At 34.3% G+C, this 23,691-nt stretch overlaps 1 long non-coding RNA gene across 1 annotated transcript in view; it reads right to left on the bottom strand.

Moving 5' to 3' along the window:
* Window positions 1–12,257: 12,257 nt before the first annotated feature.
* Window positions 12,258–23,691, bottom strand: part of LOC112481383 — a 77,559-nt gene continuing 66,125 nt past the window's right edge. Inside the window, exons 2-3 of the long non-coding RNA XR_003046887.1 lie at window positions 15,606–15,835; window positions 12,258–14,685 (exon numbers count right to left, since the gene is read on the bottom strand). This is a non-coding gene — a long non-coding RNA (uncharacterized LOC112481383). The remainder of the gene's footprint in view (window positions 14,686–15,605; window positions 15,836–23,691) is intronic.

The following is a 23,691-nucleotide window of genomic DNA, read 5'->3' as shown; positions in this document are numbered from 1 at the left end:
TATATCTGATAAGGGGTTAATATTCAAAACATATAAAAACTCATACAACTCGACATCAAACAAACAAACAAACACAAAAAGTTCAATTAAAAAACGGGCAGGGGACCTGAATGGACATTTCTCCAAAGAGGACATACAGATGGCCAATATATATGTGATAAGATGCTCAAGATTACTAGTCATCAGAGAAATGCAAATTAAAACTACAATGAGATATCACCTCATCAGAATGGCCATCATCAATAAGTGAACAAACAAGTGTTGGCAAGGACATGGAGAAACAGGAACCCTTGTGCACCGTCAGTGGGACTGAGAATTGGTGTCGTCATTATGGAAGACAGTTTGTAAGTTCCTCAAAAAATTAAAAATAGAGTTACCTATGACCCAACAATTCTACTTCTGGGCATATCTAAAGAAACCCAAAACACTAATTTGAAAATATATATGAACCTGTATGTCCACTGCAGCACTATTTACAATAGCCAAGATATGAAAGCAACTTAAGTGCCCTTATTGCTTTTCTTTACCTGCTATGCTCTTGCTCATTCGCGTCACCTCAGGCACTGTCTATTCTACCAAGATCTCCCTGAACGTGGAAGTTCGAACAATTACCTTATTGCCATGATGTTGGGTACTCTTTGTGCCTTCCCGTTGTTTTTTTTTTTTTTTAATCACCTTCCACATTGTATTCGAATAATCCTGTAATATGCCTAGGTCCCCTCAGAGAACTGTAAAACTCTTGAGAGCATAGTCAAGTTCTGTTATTTAATACATGCTCAATGTCTATAGAAACAAACAGAACTATCGATTCTGGTTTTTTCTAAGTAACATATGGGTAAATGACATTATTTTCACCTATGATAATATCAACTGTAGTTACTAATGTTATATCCAAATCAATATAACCAACAGAATTTTAATGCACATCACTTGGAAACTTGTAATTTAAACATCAGTAACCAAACCATCATTCCTATAAGAAATGGCTGCTTATTTTCCCTGTAACTTTCTAACACTGAGAGTATTAAAAATATTTCAGTTTATTTTCCAAAAGTTTTGCTTTCCCATTCTCTGAGGTTTGCTGCAACTTTCAAACTGATTACAATTGCCACTTGTGCATTTAAACAGTGAAAATAAATCTATGTGAGAAAAAATGTATAAAATACTGTATATTATGTCTTTCGGATATTAGATATTTGACATAGTGTCATACAGCCATGGTCTAATATACTAATACAGTTGTCAAATACTATTTTAAACCCTGCTCATCCTTCTAACCTTTCATTCTGTGCAGTAGGACCACATTGCAATTCATTAATTAGCACCATGCATTAATTAAATTACCAAGGATGAGATTTTCTTTTGAAGTGAAATTTCTAAGTTAATCAATGCTCCCAAATATATCCTCTGATTTTCTAACCAAGCCACCATTACCTTACATGTGGATATTGGAACCGCTTCTTAACGCTTGTCTTTGCCTTCTCATTTCCACCCCTATAATCCATTTTCCACACAGCAGTGTGAAATTTTACCACACAAATCAGATTATGTTATTTTCTTTCTTAAAAACCCTCCAGTGGCATTCCATTACCTTGAAATAAAATCCAAACTTATTCCCACAGCCTAAAGGCAGTACAGAGAGGGCCCCTGCCTCATCCTCCCACCTAGCCACTAACTCTGTTCCTCACACACTAAACTGCAGCCCATGGGCCACTCTCTGAACCTCACACACACCATGGCTTTTATTTCATTTTTGTATTTTTTTGTATTTGTTGTTGTTTCCCCTTCTTAGAGAAAAATCTGAGCCTAAATATCCTCGTGACTGTTTCCTTCTCATTATCCAAATTTCTAATCAGGTTGTTCCTGGTGTACTGGATGTCTGTGGTCACCTTTTATCCCTTTGATTGTGTTCACAGTGTTTCTTTACCAAACATTAGGGCATTACATTATTGGTACAGTCATTTATCTCTCTCCCTATCTGTAGAATGCAAACTGTATAATGGCAGGGGATTCACCTGTCAACATTACACTTATGACACCATAAGGAACCCAGTGGCTACTCAAGAAATATTTGTTGAATAACGAGTGAAAAATAGAATGGACATTTAAACATCTACTAAGCAGTCAATACCATTTTCAAAACTGTTTGGACATTCATGTTTGCATACTGGCTAATGACTGGTATATAGGCCCTCAGTAACTAGCTAATATTTATCAGGCTCTGAGTACAGCATGCAGTGTTTAAGAGTTTTACATAGATTAAAATAGTTAACACTCAAGATACTCTCATGAGCCAGATTTTATTTTATCTTTTTTTTTACCAGGAGGACATTTAGGCCCTAAGAGATTAAGCAACTCGCCCTAGGTTACATACCATGCAGGTGGCTAAATGGGAGTTAAACGAAGTGGAATTATTACTATAATAAACTACACTGGGAATCTTTTTCTTCCATAATTCATATACCACCATTAACAGTAGAAAATATGTAGCTGTGAAATCAAAAGCAAATAAACCGAGAAATCTTTTTAATTCATTCACAAAAGTGAAATAAAACTTGTTAATGGCGGTCCAGGATGACTGGATAGCTGCTCTTAATAATAAAAGATATTTTTTCTTATCTAACTTTTCATAGTTTATTTATCTTGTTTTTCTTTTTCTTTTTTTTTCTATATGCACTTATAGTTTATTTTTAAGTACAAGAATATATTTTGCTCTATGAGGACACAACTAAAATTTCTACAAATAAAATGAGACATATGAATATAAATGGAAGCCATTTCAATAAACATGTACTTACTGCTTATGTGTGCACATAGACAAAACAGAGACAAAAAGGATATAATAAGTAATTCCATATAGAGTAAAAATTTTAATACAGAAGAGGTAACAAAATAATACAGATGGCTATATATTATAATGACAATACTTTGTAAAGTGAGAAAGAGGCCCAGTGATCTAAGTGTTAAAGAATAAAAAATACAATAATTGAGATGGCATTATAGCATGGGTAGGATTTTGATAGGCAGAAATTAACAGAAACCAGCTTTGTTTTTGGCATTATAATAACTCTAAAGGGATAAGAAATTGACAACTGGAAAGGCTAGAGTCCCAAGCAGCTAAGGCACTGATGGATGATCTAATTAACATGGGAGGAAGTGACACTGGAAAATGAACTTTTAAAAATACAAGTCCCATTTTCTACATCAGTGAATGGCACATGGCAATGGTATCATACATTTGTGGTGAAATCAGCAAAAGGTTCTCAAGAAAATGAGAGGGAAAGAAAAGGAAATAAAATGTTATTGAGAGAGAGAGTGAGAAAGAGAGAGAGTGAGCCAGCACACGAGATCTAGAAACAAAATGAATTCAATCTCTCTCTATTCCCTCTTTTGGAATGAGGAAGATCTTGTTTAGGAAAAACATGACATGTATGCAAATGCACAGGAACTTGATAACTTCCATGTGATGCATTCTGTCAACTACATACTCCTTAGATCACAATGAAAGTCTGTAGGACACTGGCCATTGTAGAAAATTATAGCTTCCTGGAGAAGAGACAAATGAACAAATTTAGTAGAGGACTCGCAACAAGAAATCTGTAAGAACTGAATTATGAAAAACACTGAATTCCAGATTAAGCATACAGAGAAGGTGTGTGTATTTTGGAAACATAAGTTTCCAAATTCTATGTGCATTTAAAATTTAATGTTGCAGGTGTTTTATAATATCTGTGGGCAACAAAGACTCTTCAAATTTTGTGCCACAAATCTGTCCTATGTTTCAAGTAATTCTAGAAATGTTGTTCAAGAAGCAAATAAATTTCTTATGAGATTTTACAAAAATTGTTTGGCATAGATGCAACAGACAAAGAAGCAGGCTTTCGCTACTCATAGTCAACAACTCTTTTTCGAAGAATTGCCTACTGTTTGTGGTTCTGCCAGGCTTGGGGCAGCTGTGCTGCTAATGATTAGGGGCTTCCAGTTTCTGCAGCAGCACATATTGTTGTACTTCCTTTTGCTCTTTGTCAGTTATGAAGCTATAAAGCCACTTTCCACTTCACTTGTAATTGAAAGAGGTCACATTTGTATTTCTGTTTGAGTGGAAGAGGGATTCCATGCTCCTAAGTATTTCTTGCTTTTGTTCATGGTCAGATTTCCTCTCTGCTAAACAAGAGTTGGAAGCTACTTGACCACATTAAGAGAGAAGGGAGAGATGTTTTCTTTAGCAACCAGTATGGTTCAATTTCCCTCCCCCTTGTTGGAAAAATAAATCCCAGCTGTTGTAAAGGAGAGGAGACTATAGAAATAACAACAGTGACTTAAACTTGTATAATTTGGTTCACACCATCTCATAGCAGATTTTATCAAAATCTCATCACATCCACCTCCTGAATGAGAACTACATATGCTAATATGCAGATTCCTGGATCAGACCACCTTCCTTTGCATTAGAATATCTGTGGAGTAGAGTGTGTGCACCTATATCGTTTATTGCATTCTACAACTTACATTTATTCACACTACTTACTGAGAATTTGTGTCCAAAAACCTCTCAATTGTTTACAAGTCCAAGTTTCTTGGCTCATATGGTAAAATAAATGGAACTAATCCCAACACTTTTTTATTTACCAGTTTCTTTTTCACTTTATTTAACAAAAACATAAATAGCACTTACAATATGCCAGCTGTTCTAGGTACTTTACAAATGTTAACTTAATTCTCATAGGTGTTTATTACTCTTCTCACTACGTAGTAAATAGAGTCCGGAAGGAGGAGAGGAAGCAAGTAACCTGCCTACAGAGAGCTAGCGTAACCAGTACATACCCAGACAATGTGGCTTCAGAACCCCTCCCGTTTTTCCCTTCCACTGTGTTATTTTATGACTAGAGACTTTACAATATTAAATGTACAGGTTTTTGTCCAACTTGCTAGATGTGGGTCTTTAGGAGATGTTATTATTTCTCCTGGGAAGCAGTTATGTTTTCTTAATTGTAAGCTGGCACATTCCTGTTTTTTCTTGACATGAAATGTAAATGCATTCCTAGAGAAGTCTTCTTCAGTCACTCTCTACCTTTACCTCCAATGATTTACATACCCTATTTGAAGAAGAAACAGAACACATCTTCGGAAAGTAATATGTCATCATATTTTAAGTAGGGAAAATAACTCCTGTCTGCCTATATATCACAAGTGATGGTATTTGACGAAATGCTTTGAACATCACAAAGGAAAAAATATCAATATAGGATAAATTAAAGGAGGATAAGACCTAACATCTACTGAGAGATTACCATGTGCCAGATATTATACTGAGTGTCATTTTCATATATTAGCATATTGTGTCCTGAATTAGCTATCAATAGCATTACTTTTTTTATATAGTTACGGAAACTGAGGCAGAGTGTGGTTAAGAATAATATATCCTAAGAATCAGGATTTGAATGCAGACAGTTTGACTTTTGAGGCCGAGAGCTCAACCATGGCACTATACTGTTCTCCATGAGAAAAAAGAAGGCAGCAGCAATGTTTGTGAGTCAGACTTTACATTTCATCCCTTCGTTGGGTACAGTGGGTATTCACAGTAAGGCACACGTAGATGATGAACCTCATCAGGCAAATAATAAAAAAGAAATAAAGGAGAATGTGAGTCTTTGTTTTCTGTTAAATTGAATACCTTTAAAAAAAAGTTGAATGATACTTTAAGTTGGTAGTCTTTGGCTATACACGGTTACATGTGTAAGTATGAATTAGAAACATACAGTACAAACAGGGAACACTAATGAGAGTTTTAAGGCCATTAGACATTAGATGATAAAAATTCCTTCCTCTGCTGATTGCCATTTACATATTTCCTTACTGCATCCACGTCCTTAAAACTAAAGTAAATAAAAATAGAAATAAATATTGGGGGAGAAGATATATACACACAGACATATATGTATTATGTTGCAATCCAACAAACCAGATAGGTGTGTGTCATTTATACTTTTCAATCATAGCTACTAAAGTGGCATATGGGTGATAATTGAGCAGAAAACAGATAGTAGTCCTGCTTTCTGGCTCTATAACTCAGGATATGTATTAAATATCTTTAGCTTAATGTCTATTATAAAGAAGATGGCCATTCAACAGCAGCTTTGACTAGATGGTAATCTAATTAATATAAAGAACGTAGAGGAGGAGGCACACTTCCAGGGAAACCTGCCCAACACTCAGAACTGTACAAGGATGGAATATGTGGCCCTGGGATGCGCTGGACCAGGAAAACAGACTGATCTCTGATGTGACTACGATAGTCAAGCACCAGGTATGAAACTGGATTAAATATCTTTACTTATAAACACACTAATGTCATTTACTTTTCAAACCCTAAAATTCTGAGATTCAGAGTTGAAAAATAAAACTGTTTCTAAAGGATATGACATAGCTTCTGTTATTAAAAAAAAAAAAATCTGTAAGTCAATTATTTCTCTCTGCTGATCAAAATTTTCTAAGACAGTTCCTAAGGTGTATGTTTCCTTTAAAACTATCCTAAAAATTTTATTTGTATTTTGATAAAACTCTTTTAAAGCATAATGGTTTGTAGGTGGCAGTGTACTTATCTTACCTTTTGTGTTATTATGATATTTATTGTAGAAAATATAAAAACTTAATTTAGATTTAAAGAAAATATAAGATCATAACTTAATTCTTGCTTCTATAGATTTACTGAAGTGAAAACAAAGAAAATATTTGTATTTTTTTGTTAAATTATTAAATCTGTATTTCGAGGAATTTAATCCATTTTTTATTTGAGGTTAATCATATTCTTAAGTGTATATCTGCTTCTTGTCTGATTCCAAAAGAAACTATACTTGATATAGTTTGTGGATAATTTAAGATTTTGTTGATATTTTCTGCCTAAATATGTGTACTTCCATCATATTAACTTAAAAAAATTAAAAATATCCAGCATAAAGGTCAAAGAGAAAGAAAAACATTAGAAATATGATGTTTTTTTTAGTTAAAATAATAATGCTCCTTTTTCAGAAAAACAATCTGAGATTTATGATACAAGGTCATGCCTGGAAGAAAAGATTATATATTGCAGCACTATTAAAGTTTAAAATAACTGCTCCCTTATACCTTTATTTAAAGGCTACATGATTGACGCATTTTATTAGCTAGTTTTATGCCTGATGTTTTGTCTTAGCAATTGCTAAATTAATTTATAAACTTGAGTTGACTTGTTGTGTTCTTATTGCTGTCTCCCTGACTATATTTCACAAGCAATTCTAAAATTCTCTCCAGACAGAGCACTGATGCTCAAATTTTAATTCTTCTCTTGTTAAATAGTTGCATTTTTTTCATCATAGCATACATCTAAAGAGTAGCTTTCTTTCAGTACATGCTATATTGTCAATGACTAATTACTTCAACAAGTAGTCAAATTCCAATGTGTATAAAATGGAACATTTGTCTTGTGACAGAAGCTCCTATAATTCACTGTGTTCTATAATGTTTTAATGTTTAAAAGTAGAAAAACAGTGGGTTTGTACAATATGATATTTTCAGTTTCCTACTGACATCATTTACTATGAGAAGACAATCTCCTCTTAAAATAATCAAATTTCTTATAGCATTTATTCTGCTTCAGATGAAACCTTATTTCTTTGAAGTCTACCTCATTTTACCTGCAGTACTACCTGCAGGAATGTATAGAAATGTAGAAGACATACAGGGTTTGCCTTTAGACTACTAATGCTTGAACCGAAGTAAATGATTGTTGGAAGCTGTCCATGCACTCACAACTTCACTGAAAGTAATCTTTTTCAGACATTCAAGGGGAGAAAGACAAGGCAGGGAAATGATGACAGCATTTTCATGAACAGAAGGAAGTAAAGGAGGAGAGGGTGGTTCAGACCTAACGAGAGAATTTTAACGTAGTTAACAGGTTCTCTTGATGGGGAAGAAAACTCTCCCCAATATAACTATGTAATTTTCCTTGTTGGTTCTAAGCAGGCAGAAAATGACTTCAGTCCACCCAGACATGAAACCAAAACAACAACAAATCTAGAATCTCATAAAAATATTTCCCTCACATTATAAGTGAAATCACTGACTTCTCAGTCTATATTTCCTGGGTGCTGCCATCAGGTTTTGTATATAGTCCTAAAGACAAATAATCATCTCCTGCTTTTAAGATATTTTTAAACATAAATTTAGTAAACATTGAAATAGCTGTTTTACACATATTGCTTTCTCGACAAACCTATGTGTAATTCAATCCTCAAAAATTCTTTGTGTAAATAATAAATAAAAGAATACACTGAAGCTCAGAGATGGTAAGCCACATAAACAAGGTAATATTGTACTAGATAGCAAAACTGGAGTAAACACCCAAGTCTGGCCACTTCAAGACATTGTGTTTTTCTCAAAATACTCTACTCTTTTTCAGTTATGCTTCTTCCATGTGTTAGATAAGAACCACCGGACAGAGACATAATATGAATTTCACCTTTTTGTATGATTTCTTATGCTATCAGCTACTAATCAAGACTCAATTGATGAACTGTAGGAAATGAATTAGAAAAATAACTCCCAGTTTAATGCTTCTATTGAGAATTCATTGTATAAGAAAATTCAACACAATTAAATATTGTATTCACCATGATGTGCAGCTCCATTCTCAGAGAGCCTGTTTTAGTATTCTTAAATAGTCAGGTAATTGGGAAAAAAAGAAAATCACGTAAGTACTATGTAAGCCTCTTCTACATTTTATAGTATGAAGTAAACAAAATTTCACTATACAAAGATTCTGTAATTTGAAATCTAGATGCAGTTAAAATAGAAACAAGTATATAATGAATTGTGATAAATACCACAAATGATACCTAAATCCTACAGAAGATTGGAAGATGGTGGATTCACTTCTATCTAAATTAATATGAGACGATAATGAATCTTAGAAACATTATTTTTTAACAAATATAAGCAAAACTGTAGAGAGAGGAGGCCTTATACTCATCCAATAAAATTAAAATATCCAAATTTCTGAATAATAGAATTTGTTATTAAAAGTACTGATATATAATGTTGGAATAGTTGCTTAGAATGAGTTGGCTTAGAATACCATCCAAGGATATCCGATTTTAGGTCTAGTTTTAGCAAGCAGCTTTACTTGGGGAATATTATTCTTACAGACATATGCAGTATGACTGGAGAAAGCAGGCCCTGACGTAGGAGGATATAACAATAAGAATACAGCAATAGCTTAAGCCATACAGGTGACAGTGGAAACAAGAAAGAAGAAATTAGTATTGATTGGTGCCTCCTAAGGTCTCCCACTTACATGGAATATGATTGTAAAAGAAATCTAAGAAATAGTAGATAAATTGGTCTCCAAATATTATTGAGGATACTACCAAAAAGATATATCACACTCAAAACTAGAAAATTTGAGAACAGCTTACACGAACCTTATGATAGGCAGAATAATGTCTCTCACCAAGATATCCATGTCTTAATCCTCAGAATCAGTGAATACATGAACTTACATGGCAAAAGGGACTTTGAAGATGTGACTAAGTCAAGGATTATAAGGTAGGGAGAATATTTTGAATTGTCCAGAAGGGTTAAATGTAATTACACAAGTTTTTATAAATGAAAGAAGGAAGCAGGAAGGTCAGAGTTAGAGAAAGAGATGTGATGAGAGACGCAGATGTCAGAGTGCAGGGGGCACGGGCCAAGGAATGCAGGCAGCCTCCACAAGCTGGACAGGCAAGGAAACAGACTCTCCCCTAGAACACCCAGTAGGAAAGCGGCCCTGTCAACACCCAAATTTTAGGACTTCTGACCAACAGAACTATAAAATAATAAATCTGTGTTATTTAAATCCTAATGGTTTATGGTAATTTGTTACAGAGCAATAAGAAACTAATATAGAATTCTGTATAAGGTGCATGTAAGGGAACTCCAAGGCTTAAGGTGGCACCCAGAATCTGAAGGACACAGGAAGAGAGAAATTACCAGAACCCACAAGGACTGAGTTTGCAAGGTACCAGTCACCTTGGAAAAAGCAGTGACTTTCTCTGGAGGAATTAAGGCACATAAAGGTGACCCTGCAAGCTGAGAGATAGGGGAATAAATATGCTCCCAATGTCATGCTCCCTTTGTATTTGATCTCCTACTAGGGCTCTCATAAGATGACTGGAACTGGAACCTAGGGAACAGGGGATCCTGCTAAATGTGATGGATGGCGGGCACTGTATGCCTGGTAGAAAAGAGTAGAGAGATGCCTGGCACCTCTCTGGCATTTTGGCATGTTCTCAATGTGCAAAATGTGCTGACTGTGGGGTTATTAGTGATGGATCTATAAGTAAAAAATTCATCCTTCTAACTTCTCATGTATGAATCGATAAGAACACATTTTCTGACTTTGTTCTTGAAACCTTTTCATTACTTTTATTAGAAGGAAAATAAACAGCTACTAAAAATCTAAGAAAATGTACTCTTGGAAATTTCCTAATAAAAAGACTAAAATAATAGCAATAATAACAATATTACAATTGGAATAATACTATGCTAACCACTATACACAATCTATATTTATGCCTCAAACCAACCTGTGATTTAGATACTATCCCATCTTATGGTTTTTTCAAGAGAGATTCAAATATTTAAATATGTAAATGCACAGAACTACAATCTTTATCCTATTTCAATTAAAAGATAAAATATAAGCACATATACCCATAGATTGCCCAGCAGTATTTCACAGATGTAATTTTAAAATATTTTTTTATTAAGAAATGAGAATTGTCAAATACCATAGGAGAGTGTTAAAGCATATGCTCCTAAACTGTGCATAAAATCTTAGAGAATACCCAGGAATACATATCGACATACAATGAAACTGACAAATGGTATTATTTGTAAAGGGCATGCTTTATACTTTAGTGACAAGTTGTCCTCCAATGTAAGTTTTTCTAATTCTTTTAGCACTTGCACTCCATCTCAATGTAGCCTGCTTTTTTGCACACTTTGTCCGGAAAAAGAAAAAAAATGCTTCATGGTGCATATTCTTTTAAATTACTTAATCAATTCAAAATTATCTCTTCTGAAAAATAATTTTGAGATTACTGGAGATGAGAATGGTTGTTTCCAAAACCCTGCTCCTAGTTCTACTTTTTTTTTTTTTCTTTCCCAGGGGAAAGATAACTACATTCATTGTATCTGTGTATGAGATTTTTAATCTATATGCAACGCAGAAGTCAAATATGTAAGCAGGTTCATCCTAGCTATTAGTGAAGGGCATAGAAAAATTCTGGATCTAATGAAGGCCACTGTGTACTGGCTGTCCCCTAGACTCACAATTAATCATATTTGACAACTGACTACGAAATGTAGATTATTTGGCAGATAGCACCTTATGTTTCACATATTCTCCTTCCTCTCCTTGAAGTACATGTTTATTTTCCACTTCATGAACTTGGTGTTTTATATATACTCAATGAATCTATTACACAAAGTTGCTTTAAACATTTGGTACTTATGTTTCCATTTAATTACCTGATATGTTAGTAATATGTCAAGTAAGTTAAACAGTGAAGGATATATGATTTTGAGGATACTTATTTTGTTTGTAAGTGAACATAATGCATCTTTGTGAATGTTAATGTTTATAGTCATACTTTTGAAGCAAAAGGAATGAGCCATTTGGTATGTTCCTGTGCCACAATAATCACTATTTTACATTATTCCAGAATATAACTGACTCTTATGTGTTAATTTATTGCAATCAAGTAACATAATTTTCACTGTTAGAAATAAAGTTTTTTCAGCATATAATACTATGTGTACCACTTAAGATCAATCCTCCATGCTTTAATTTTCTAGGTGTTATTTTATAAAAATATCTAAGTTGGACTATTATCTTAACAGTCAAGCAAAAGAATAAACATCCTCTTCAAAATACTTGTAACTTTGTATTGGTATTTGCTTGTCGAGGGTGCAAGCAAGAGTGGTAAATGCATGAACATGGATAAGTGTTTAAGAGAAATCAATTTAAACAAATTAAAGTTAACAAAAAAGTTCAATTGTAGATGAATTTATCCCATTCAAGTGCAGGAGCATATCATGCTGATTATTATTTCCACACTTTGGAGCAGAGACAATTTTAGGTATGTGTATAGAGACTGAAATACTAGAGAATCATTTTTGGCTATTATTGTCCTCCCATGTCTTATGAATAATCAATAGGAAACCAGAAATCTGAGTTTGGTAATTATACTCTGAACTTTTATTTTGAAGTATACTGGCGTATTCCAAATAGTAATGCTACTTATAGCAATGACTAATTTTGATCAGTCATTTTATGGAAGTGGTGATAAAAAAAAAAAAAAAAAGGAGCAGATGAGTTTTAAAAATCTCAGAGTGAAGTATTTCTTTAAATAGAACATTGCATAAACAGCAAAGTCAGGAACTATTCTGGGTCTAAGGGCAAAATCAGCAAAATAGAACATTGTAAATAGTGTAGTGTTTGTAACTGTAATTGATATAAAACACATACAAGGGTCATACACATAGAATTATATTTTAAAATCTTCTGCAAAGATTCTCTTAGCTTAGGTGGAGAAATGTAGCAATACATCTTCACAAGGAGGAAATAATTCTACCATAAGCACAAAGGAATAAATATACATAAAAACTCCTCGACAATATTGTGGAAGGCTCTATCTAAAGAATGGCTTCTCTTTGCCCTAGATCATCTGCCAAAACAAAACAAAACAAAACAAAACACACATTTATCATAATATGCCATTCTGAAGTGAAGCCTAGGTACAATTGTGGCATGATGTACAAAGTTGTGTCCACCAAGCAACAGCATTTTTATTATTTATATCTATGATCAAGATACAAGGGGACGTGTTGATTAGCTTAAGCAATGAAACCACATTGGTACAGTAGTTGTAACTGAAGTCACTACCTGTTTAAGCCTATGATAATCTATTGCAATTCTCCAAGAACCATCTGTCCTCTACAAAGGGCAAGTAGATGAACTGAATGAGGATGTGGTGAAAATCACCACCTGTACATACTTCAAGTCCTAGATTGTGGCACAAATATCAGCAATCCTTCCAGGAATGTGATATTGCCTTATTTTCCTATATAGAAGAAGTTCTAAGGGTTCCCACTTGGCCTTTCCCATAATAGCCCTCACTCTATAGATCAGGGAGCCTATCTGGGCATTCTGCCAATTACTGTCTATTCCAAATATACATTCCAGAACTGGGGTAATAACCACAAGATGGGTTCAGGGACTCAATGGGCTCACTGTGAAACAGAACTAGGCTAGAACTCCATTGGTCACCTGACCTCCATAGTCCCTTCTCTGACTGAATCCCAGTCACATTTTGTGTCTCCTGGAATTAGTATCGATTCAGAACCAGTGCCCTGTATTCCTCAAAGGTTCTTATTATTTTCTTTTCTCCAATGCACAGTTACCCTGGTGAAAAGTCATGTGTCCCTCTAAGGAAGGACAGGAAAAAGATTAACAGGCTCAATTTTGGGCAGGGTATTGGAATCCTTCTTCAAGGGAACCTGGTCTCCCCTTAATTCGGGGGGTCCTGGGACTGTAAACTGACTCAAATCTGAAAATTGCTGATGGACAATGACTTTATTTTTGGATTCAGGGTTCGACTTTTGTTTACTTGACTGAGAACTTTTCTGCTTGTGCAAACCAAGCAAAATTTAATAGGCTACTAGGAATACCATGATCAACTACTTAAATGATCTTTGTGAGGCAGACTATTCTGTTCTTTGCTTTGACTCTGCTGGATATCAGAGTAATTATGCCCACCTCATCTTTGGTGGTGGAGTGCTATCATTTGGTCTCTGCCATCCTGAGATGCAATTACAGTGCATTTCATTTTCCCGATGTGGTGACTCCAGTTCCCACTGCAAGGCCAGGATTCCAGAGAAGAGGAGGATTGCTGAGCTCTTCAAAGATGATATATCAAAGATGATATAGAAAATTATTTCTCACAGAATCAGTGAAAGATATATCTCCGGACTCTCCAAGTATGAGTAAGTAAATCTTACCTGACACATTTACTCTAACATTCCAATCTCCCTAAGTTTTTGAATCCCTTTCTCCACTTTAAACCAAGGTAGGTCTGGCATTTTCTGCTCATCAGCTGTGGGCAATTTTTGGTCCATGTTTGAGCCAGTCAACCAACCAACCAACCAACCAACCAATCAACCAACCAACCAGTTTGAGCCATTTCTACCACCTCAAGCTGCAACATTAACACAGAATCTCTATTTAGTGAGCCCACCAATGACTCCAGCCTGACTCAACTTTGTTTCTTTCACTATCTCACATCCTTAAAAACTATTCCCATGCATGCTCCCTGGATTCCTTTCTGAATAAATTAGAAAATTCAAGTAGTTTTTTTGGAGTGTAGAGCACCTCCACATGGGTCACATTTGTACTTCATCTGTAGGGGTCTGTGAGGACTTAAGCCTAGTTATAGGTCTAAATCTAAAGAGGGGTGGTGGGGTGGGTCCAGCAAAGAATCAGCATTGTCTTGAACGGCGGCTACCACAAAGGGCGCCATTCTAGTTTCCTTGGTCGACGTAGGGTTAATCCTCTTAGAAGGGGTGGAGAGGCCACTTCCACTCGGGACGAAGAAGCTTCTTCCACTGTCAAAGTAGACACATCAGAATTAGCAGCTCACTGTCCCCAGCTTCATCAAGGTCTTCCAACATGCACACATTTCGGCTTTGAGGATCCCATTCCTTACCAATCAGTGTACCCAGTTTAACAGTAGACACTCTAAGAAGCTGGCATTTCAACTTGCATTGTATATCAGCCAGTTGCAAGATAAGATTATGAGTTTGATTTTCAGCAATCTCAGCCCTGCTGCTACAGAAAATAAGAGTCTCCTTCAGGGCACACACTGAAGCCTTCAGGCCTTTTATACAGCGCTTGAATTGAAATTCAAATCCCTGGGCTCATCTGTTTCTTTTAGCACTTTGTTTAGTGACATTAGGAGCAACCAGATAATGTTATTAAATTTGTGAGTTTGTAAAAAAATATTCATATGTTTCATATACACAGTCACCCTGATGCTTGCTTAATGTAAGTGGTTGATTAAGAGTATCCAGTGGTGCTATTTTGTCTACTTCGATTGCTGGATCACCCCATTTTCTATCAATTCTCTATTTTCTATTAGAAATATCACAGCCAATACGTATTAGCAGTTTCTACTAAGTTATGTGAGAACATAATTTGTTTTTAGACATGCATAAATGTTAGATTTCTATTGTTGTGTAACAAATGAGTGTAGTGGCTTAAATCAACCCACATTAATTGTCTCATAATTTCCTTCATCAGGATCTCAGTATGTCAAAGCTGGGGCCTCTACTCAGGGTATTCCAAGGTTGCAATCAAGTTATTGACTAGACTGGGTTCTTGAGAAGTTCTGAGGACACATCCACTTCAAAGCTCATTCCAGTTGTTGGCAGAAATCATTATCTTTGGCTGTATAACTCAGAGGCCAGCTTCTAACCATCTGTCAAACATAAGTCGAGAACTGGTCCTATAGTCTTAGCGTAGTTACCTGCCATTTGAATTTCCACAAGCTGTTCATAAGATAGCTATTTATCTCCTTCTTCAAGGTCAGATGGTCTTTCTCCACAGTCTGCTAAGACAGAGCCTCATACAGTGAATCATAATCTTGAGAGTGACATCCTATTGCTTTTGTCAAGTAATGTGACTTAATAAAAGTAGTGACATCCCATCATCACCTTTGTCATATTTTATTGGTTAGAAGCAAGCCACAGACCCCATCTGCAATAAAGAGGAAGATATTATAACAAAGGTGTGACTCATTTAAGGTTATCTTAGAGTGTATCCATCAAAATAAGAAAAAAAAAATTACCTTTTTTTCCCATTTGAAGTTGTACAGATGTGGCTGTGAACCATAAATGAACTCCATCTTTGCATTCCGGACTTCTTCCATGCAGTGACCTTTAACCAAGCTCACTGTCCTTAGCAAGTATACTAAAGCTTTCTAGTTGATAATTATCTGTGTTCCATAAAAGGTAGCCATAAACATTTTTTTAGTAATGGCCGGAATTGTCTGACAACTGAGATAAATATCAAACTGGTGATAGTATCGATTATAAACAATCATCTATCACAAGACCATCAGGAGGTCTGTACTGCATTCTTTGTCCCTTTGTCTTGTCAATCATTAGTATCTGAGTTATACTATAAAGTAGATGCTACAGCAGAGAATAATCTGCATAAAACTGCTGGGTCCTTTGCCCGCTCCCACTCAATATTACCATAAGCAAATTTTGCTATGATAAATTCTGTTACAGTCTATGGAGTTGCTTGCATCTTCTTTAGTCTGAAGAGACCTTTTTGTTATGGTGGCCATTACAACTTTGCCCCACCATCATACAGAAGGGACGTTACTAAAACAAATTTTGATATATACTTTGTTCATTAATTTATTCATTCTGTAATTTATTGAGGATCTACTATGCATTAGACATTTCAAGAGACTGAGGATACAGTGATTGGAAAAATGTAAAATTTCTATATACATTTTAAACTGTATAGTATTGTGAAACAAATAAATAAAAAACAATGCTATGACAGTGAAAAAAAAGCATCCAATTTAAATGAGAACAATTCCGTCAAAATGAGATTTGAGTTGAGGCCTACATTTTTCTACAGTCAATCACAAACCATCTATAAAAATTTCTTCAAAAAGAAACATGATCCAATTTACATTTTCAAAACAGTGTTCTTCTTATTACCTACAGAGAACAGCAGCTATGTGGAAGACCTTAAAAGCAGAACATTAGTTAAGAGGACATTGCATAGTTTATGCCAGAGACAGATTTCACTAGGATGGAGGTAAAAGAGAAGAAAAAAGGAAAAATAATATATATTCTATAAAAATATATTCCCTATTCTAGAGACTTGATGGGATTGATGGTAGAAGTACATATTTAAAGGTAGTAAGAAGAAACTAGAGAATAGCTCTAAATTGTGAATGTCTCTCATATCCTTAAGCAAAATTGTATTGACTACATCAGATGAGTGATGTGAAAATATTGCTTGATATAGCTATTGTTGTTGTGAGATATTCAAACAAAATAGGAACTTACTGTATCTAGTAATATATATGTGTTACACATAGTCATGTGTCTGTCAATGTTTCATAAGTAGCCTCGGTAAGCACTAAGATCATGACAATAAATGATGTTAAGCTAAGGTTTGAAGAATATTTTGGAGGCCAAGATAGTCCAAAGAGAAATCATTTGCAATAGTATATATCTTTCCAAGCAGAAGTTTCATAGCCAAGATAAGGAAGATAGGATATCTCTATGGTCACACAGACAGAAAACACACACTATTTGGGGAGCAGGTCTCTGGAAGAGAAGTAAATGTCCAGCATTCTGGATATTGTTTCATGTGTCAGGTTTACCCTAGCTGAACTGTTATTATTTCCAAAAAAAAAAAAAAAAATCTTCAGAATCATTTTACATCTCAAATTTGCTTCAAATGCATTATCTATTTTTTTTTCCTAAAAATTTATAAACTTGCTCATATATTTGTGATTACAGAGTGAGGATAGAGATGACCATGGGTCAGTTTTCTTCTTACTTTATATCTCCTTTTACAATTCAAACTTAAACAAAAGGGGGGTTGAATTTCATGCACAAATTTCTGCCTTGGGCGACTGACTAAATAAACTCGACTTTTACTCGCAAATGGTAGAATGACTGGAGGAAGACTGGGTTGCATTATTTCTTTTATTTATCTTATTTATTGAATTACTCAGTGAGAAAACAAAAGAAATATCACATAGTGTTTAGGATATATGTATGTAAAATAAAGTCCAGGTAAGTGTTATAAATTTTGAAGTAACTAGCATACAGTTGTATGAAACACAAGAAAAGATGGAGTTACTGTGGAGAGGAAGTCCAGATTCTGGACATAAATACCTCAGTAATTTAAAAGTCACCTAGAGGAAGGCTTCTGTGAATTTAGACTAACATGTGTTCACTGAAATATGAGAAAACTCAGAGAATTGTATGTCACCTAAGGCTGGCTTCATGGACATGTGTTCTGTGCAGTCACACAGGATCACACTTTTGGTTTATCCTTTTGCTATCACCATTTTCAAAATTTTAATAACTTAGGAACCAGGCACTCCACATTTTTATTTCATACTGGGCTCCATAAATTATGTGCCGATTATGGTGCTATTAAAGCCAAGACAAAACAGGAATTTCTCACATGGGTTAAGATGAGAATGTGGATTAAAACAAGATGTGGATTAAAAAAATGTCTTTTGGTTTTGATGGAAGTCATTACTATCTTAGAAAAATATCTCTGAGTAAAGATTTTGAGGGTAAAGCCACATTGTAATGAACTGTAATACAGTTTTTTGAGGAATTTACTGTGAAGGAAAGTGAAAAGAAAAAAAAAGCGTGAGCATAAGATGAAAGAGGAATATGAGTGAAAGAAAAATTTTCATCAGTGTTTATTTTTAAAATATACATATATATATTCTAAGGCATGTTTAAATGTGACGGGTAAGAATCTGGTAGAGAGGAAGAAGCTGAAAACATGGTCAAAGAGAAGTTAACCAAAAGAATGAGGTCCATGAAAGAATTCAGTGGAACGAGATTTAAAGCATGTGTAGAAATATTAGCTTTTTAGTGAAGAGAACCATTTTCTCTTGTTTTAATGACAGAGAAGACACAAAGTTACCAAAATTGAGACAGAATTTAAGAGGGGGACATGGGAAGATGGTGTAATTCCAACATGAGAGCCTGCACACTACCAGGTGATTAGTTCAGAGTGAGAAAATTGGCAGGATGTTGAGAAAAGTCAAGAAAGCATAAAATCATCATTGCAAAAAGAGAGTGGCAGATAGCTTATCATGGAAATGATGAAACTACCCCTGAGTTTTAGATACTTCTCTGCCTGATCAAAGCAACAGGATAGGCATGGGCAGAGCTGAGCTTTAGGCTGTTTTTGTTTAAATTAGCAGAAGGTAGCCCTCCAGTTGAGAGCTGAGGGCACAGGACTTGGTGGGCTCAGGCTGGGTTCATATGTTTGCTTCTTATTCTCCTTCCATTGTTCAGTAGCAGTGAAAGAAATAAAGAATTGAGTTCCTGGAAATCTTTACACCTCTGAAACCCACCACTCAAACAAAGAGAATGTTAAACACATATTCTTTATGGGGATGGGGAGCACAACATAGTGAATACAGTCAGCATTAATATAATAGGTAGGTGTAGAGCCAGAGGAGAGAAAGCAATCAGGGGGATCATTTAATAAACTATATAAGTGTCTAACCAATGTACTGTATACTTGAAGCTAATAATAAAATAAAATTTTAAAAAAAGAAAAAAAAAATTTGAGAGCTAACCCCAGATGGACTCCACAATTGTAATAGTATGAAAAAGTGGAATCTCTTTAATAAAAAATAAGAAATAAATCTTTCAATGAGATTATACTATGGTAAAATAGAAAATTAAAGCAATAGTTAAGAAAATCTGAGCATTTATAAATTTTTAGCAAAGATATAAGTTGTCCTTTATGTCATCATTTTCTTCCTTATAGAAAATTATCCAAATACTTTGAAATCATTTGATTTTTAATCATCTCATTTTTGGCACTCGTGGTAAAAGATATATTTAAATATTTTAACCATAATACTCTTTTAGAGCACCCCATATCCAGAATTACAAAGTACATAGGAAAAGGAATTTCATCATTTTTTTTTAAATAAGCAAATTTTTATCCAAATATTACATTTCTTTCTATGACTAGTTGACGATCAGACATTTAACTTTAATTGTTGATTTTTATCTAGTGGACGTGGTAAAAGATATATTTAAATATTTTAACCATAATACTCTTTTAGAGCACCCCATATCCAGAATTACAAAGTACATAGGAAAAGGAATTTCATCATTTTTTTTTAAATAAGCAAATTTTTATCCAAATATTACATTTCTTTCTATGACTAGTTGACGATCAGACATTTAACTTTAATTGTTGATTTTTATCTAGTGGATTTTAATTTTTTTTTGCATTTTTAACTTTGTATTAAAATATAATCCACTTTCAAAAGAACTCACACATCATAGTGTAATGCTCAGGAGATTATAACAAAGTAAACACAACGATGAAACCACACTTGGAATAAAAAAAAAAAATAAAAAACCACACACAGAAAAAGAAAAAAGGTCACACAGCTAGCACCTAAGAAAGCCAAATCACCCCATGCTACCACCCAAATGTTCCTGTTCTCGTCTCCCCAAAGGTAATCACTATGCTGATTTGTTATACCATAAATATGGTTCGCTTGTTTGAACACTGTGAAAATAAAGTCATATCACATATATTATTTTATTCCTAGCTTCTTCCACTCAACATTTGTTTTCCAATTACACCATGTTGTAACTGATTTATTATCCATGCTTAATAGTATTCTATTTTATGAAGCACTTATTTATGTATTCTACTCTATGTGGACTTTGAAAATATTTCCTATTTGGATGTATTAAAGACAATTCAACTACAAATACACATATGTTTTGTTGCACATTCAAACACAGTTTTGAGGGGTGAAAACATTTCCAAGACCAGGGTAAAAGCTTTTTAACATTCTTACCTTCCAAGATTACACAGTTGCATAGCGAACTTTAAAGATTGTTACACATGAGAATAAAGTGAGTTGTGTTGGCTCTGTGGGTCTGGGTAGCAAGGTATAGGCAATGAGGCCACACATTTTGCCCCAAATCTTGAAAGGCGGCACTTATTAATAGACATTTCTCTTTTTCTTTCAAACTCTTGGATAGACCCGAGCCATAAAACACATGTTTGTGGAAGTAGGGAAGTCAGATACAGAAAGTAAGAGATGAAAAGCAAAGATAATTCTACAGTTTATGAAATTTAATAAAAAAGTATGTATGGTGAACATATGTCTTTAATATTTTCTATAAATATACCATGAAAATATTGAAACATATTTTCAGGACAACACTAAGAATTAGAGTTAGGATATATTAAGAAAAATATTTCATTTTAATTCCACAAATGGAGGGAGTTTGCTTAATTTTTTGGACACACCTATCCCACTTCCCAAATCCACATCTAAACTTTCACTTCCTATTACTAACTCAACAAATATAATGCATGGAAAGTAATCTTAAATTAATTAAGATACATTTCTCTTTTTCTATGAAAGAAAACAGTATTTGATATAGTTGCACTGATGTGTGTCTCAGAAATGAGTGTTTTTTTAATTAGGTAATTATACATAATTGTAATTATACACATGAAATTGTAATTATACATTATTTGAAGTATACTGTACATCATGTAATTATACATAATTTTAATTATACATTTGTCATAAAAAATCTAAGTTAGAGATAAAATACCTACTAGTTCACCTTGTTAATTCTTTTAGAATTATACTCCAAGATTTTTTCTCTTCAGAATTATTCTTACTCTTTAAATGAGTTAAATAATGAGAAAGAACTTTACTCAATGACTTTTCTTTATATTCCATAAGTAGCTCAAATTTTGTGTTCATCTGTTGAAGCCTGCCATTATGCCTCTTGGAATATGCTGTGAATCATGTTGTGATGTGTTTATTAATGTATACATAGAAAATCAATGCAATGAGTCTCATTTATAGAAAGGTAAGATTTATGAATTGAAGCTATGTCAGAAATACCTTTTCCTAACTGGATTGGTTTCTCTGGTGTTGACAGTTAGGATGGAAATGCGTAGAAGTGTTGCTGAGGAATTGTGACTTCCGATACCCTGTCTTATATTTAGCCCTGACTAGGTTGGAAGCTTGCATTTTTCCAGTCCTGAACTGATGACACCACTATTAGAACACTATGGTACAGATAAAGAGGTCAAAATTGGTGCTATCCTCACAACCACTGACATAGTGTTTATCTGCCGGGTTTTGACATCCAGATCATTTGGAGACATGCTTTTAACTTGAAAATAAATTGAATGTATGAGTTAAAACTTCCAACAAGCAGTATTAACTCATATGATCAGCACTTTCTTAGAAAATCACCTCAGGGTTGACTGACCCTAGCAAAATGTTTGCAATATTTACACATGACTGAATTGTTCTTTTTCATTATTGCTAAATTGGAAAGAGATGCAACTTTCCTTTCAGTGATAGGCAAGGTAAGCAAGTCTCTGCCACAGCCTGCCTGCCTCTCTCTCTCTTTCTTTATCTTGGGGGTGTGTGTGTGTACGCTTTTATATTTATATGTATATAGTACTTGTGGGTATAAACACATTATGAATGAAAAGCTATTTTTCTTTTCCACAAATATCTGTTTGGGATCTCTATCAGTCTATCTATCTATTTATCATCTGTCATCTATCATCTATCCATCCATCCATCCTAAATCACAATCATCATCCAGTGGTGATTTAAGTAAACTGTAGGCACATGTCCTAATCTCTCAAGTAGAAAGAACAGAGAGGTGTCCTGCTAATAACATATAAAGTGATAATTACTAAAAAAACTTTTTTTAATCGGGAAAGACAAATTATATCTTTTCTATTCATTGTCAATAGATTTTAATTTCTAAAAGACATCTGCTTCCAACAGAATGCATTTTGTTTGGCAGTGTCACAAAGTCCAGTGGAAAGAGAATCAGATCTGGATCCATGAAAACATCTTTAATATTGAATAAGTTATATAATCAATGAGCCATCATTTCTTCATCCATTAATTAAGGTTGATTATACTTTCCCTTCTAAAGCATAGACGAGATTTTTCTTTAAGCCTCCTAACAGAATGTTTAGCACAAAGGCAACTGTTCAATAAATGTTGATTTTCTTCAATGTGTCTAGTCACCATATTGTTAAAATCTGACTTACATGTTCTGTCCCTGAGCCAGGCTTCTGTATGCATGCTGCACCCTGAATACCTGGGCCCTGCTCAGAATGTCTACATTTATATGTACTATTAGTAGCCATTAGCATCTAGTTGCACCTACTGTGAATCAGGCAACTATGTACTAAGGATTGAAATAGGAAAAAGTTACGCTTTGGATATGCTTGTATGTTAATGGAGAATTGGGTTCTAAGCCTAAAATGAGTAAACATCAAGACCAAGATTATGTCCCATGAACGGAAATAAGGTAATATAAACATAATTTCTACATCATCGGGGACATTTTCTCCTTTTCCAAGACAATTTCCATTTTCTTTCTGTAAATTAGGCATAATGATGGTACCTGGCTCATAGGATCTCTATGAGGAGAAATGAGTTAACATTGTATGAAGTACACAGAGGAATGCCTCACATACAGTAAACTAAATAGCTTGAACAAAAAATGAAAAAAAAATTAGGAGTTTTGCTTTAACTCTTGGATTAAGGCTTTCTTAAAAAATAACTAAGTAAAATTTAAAAAAATAGGGTCTTTGAATCAGGTACCACTCCAGGTAATCTGATCTTTCTAACTTGCCTCTTTTCTGAGCCTCTGAAGACTTCTTGACCTTTCCCAACCAGTAGCATTATGTGCGTCATTTATAAAGTAAACTGTTATGAAACCCAAGAGTTCTCTTTTCCTATGTGATTTTATATATTAGCTAGCATGTGTTTAATTTTACAAATCAATACT

Source organism: Pteropus alecto, unplaced genomic scaffold (genome assembly GCF_000325575.1).
Source record: "Pteropus alecto unplaced genomic scaffold, ASM32557v1 scaffold72, whole genome shotgun sequence".
Classification (NCBI taxonomy): Eukaryota; Metazoa; Chordata; class Mammalia; order Chiroptera; family Pteropodidae; genus Pteropus; species Pteropus alecto.
Note: the sequence above shows the minus strand (reverse complement) of the source record. Positions and strands in the feature narration are given on the sequence as shown.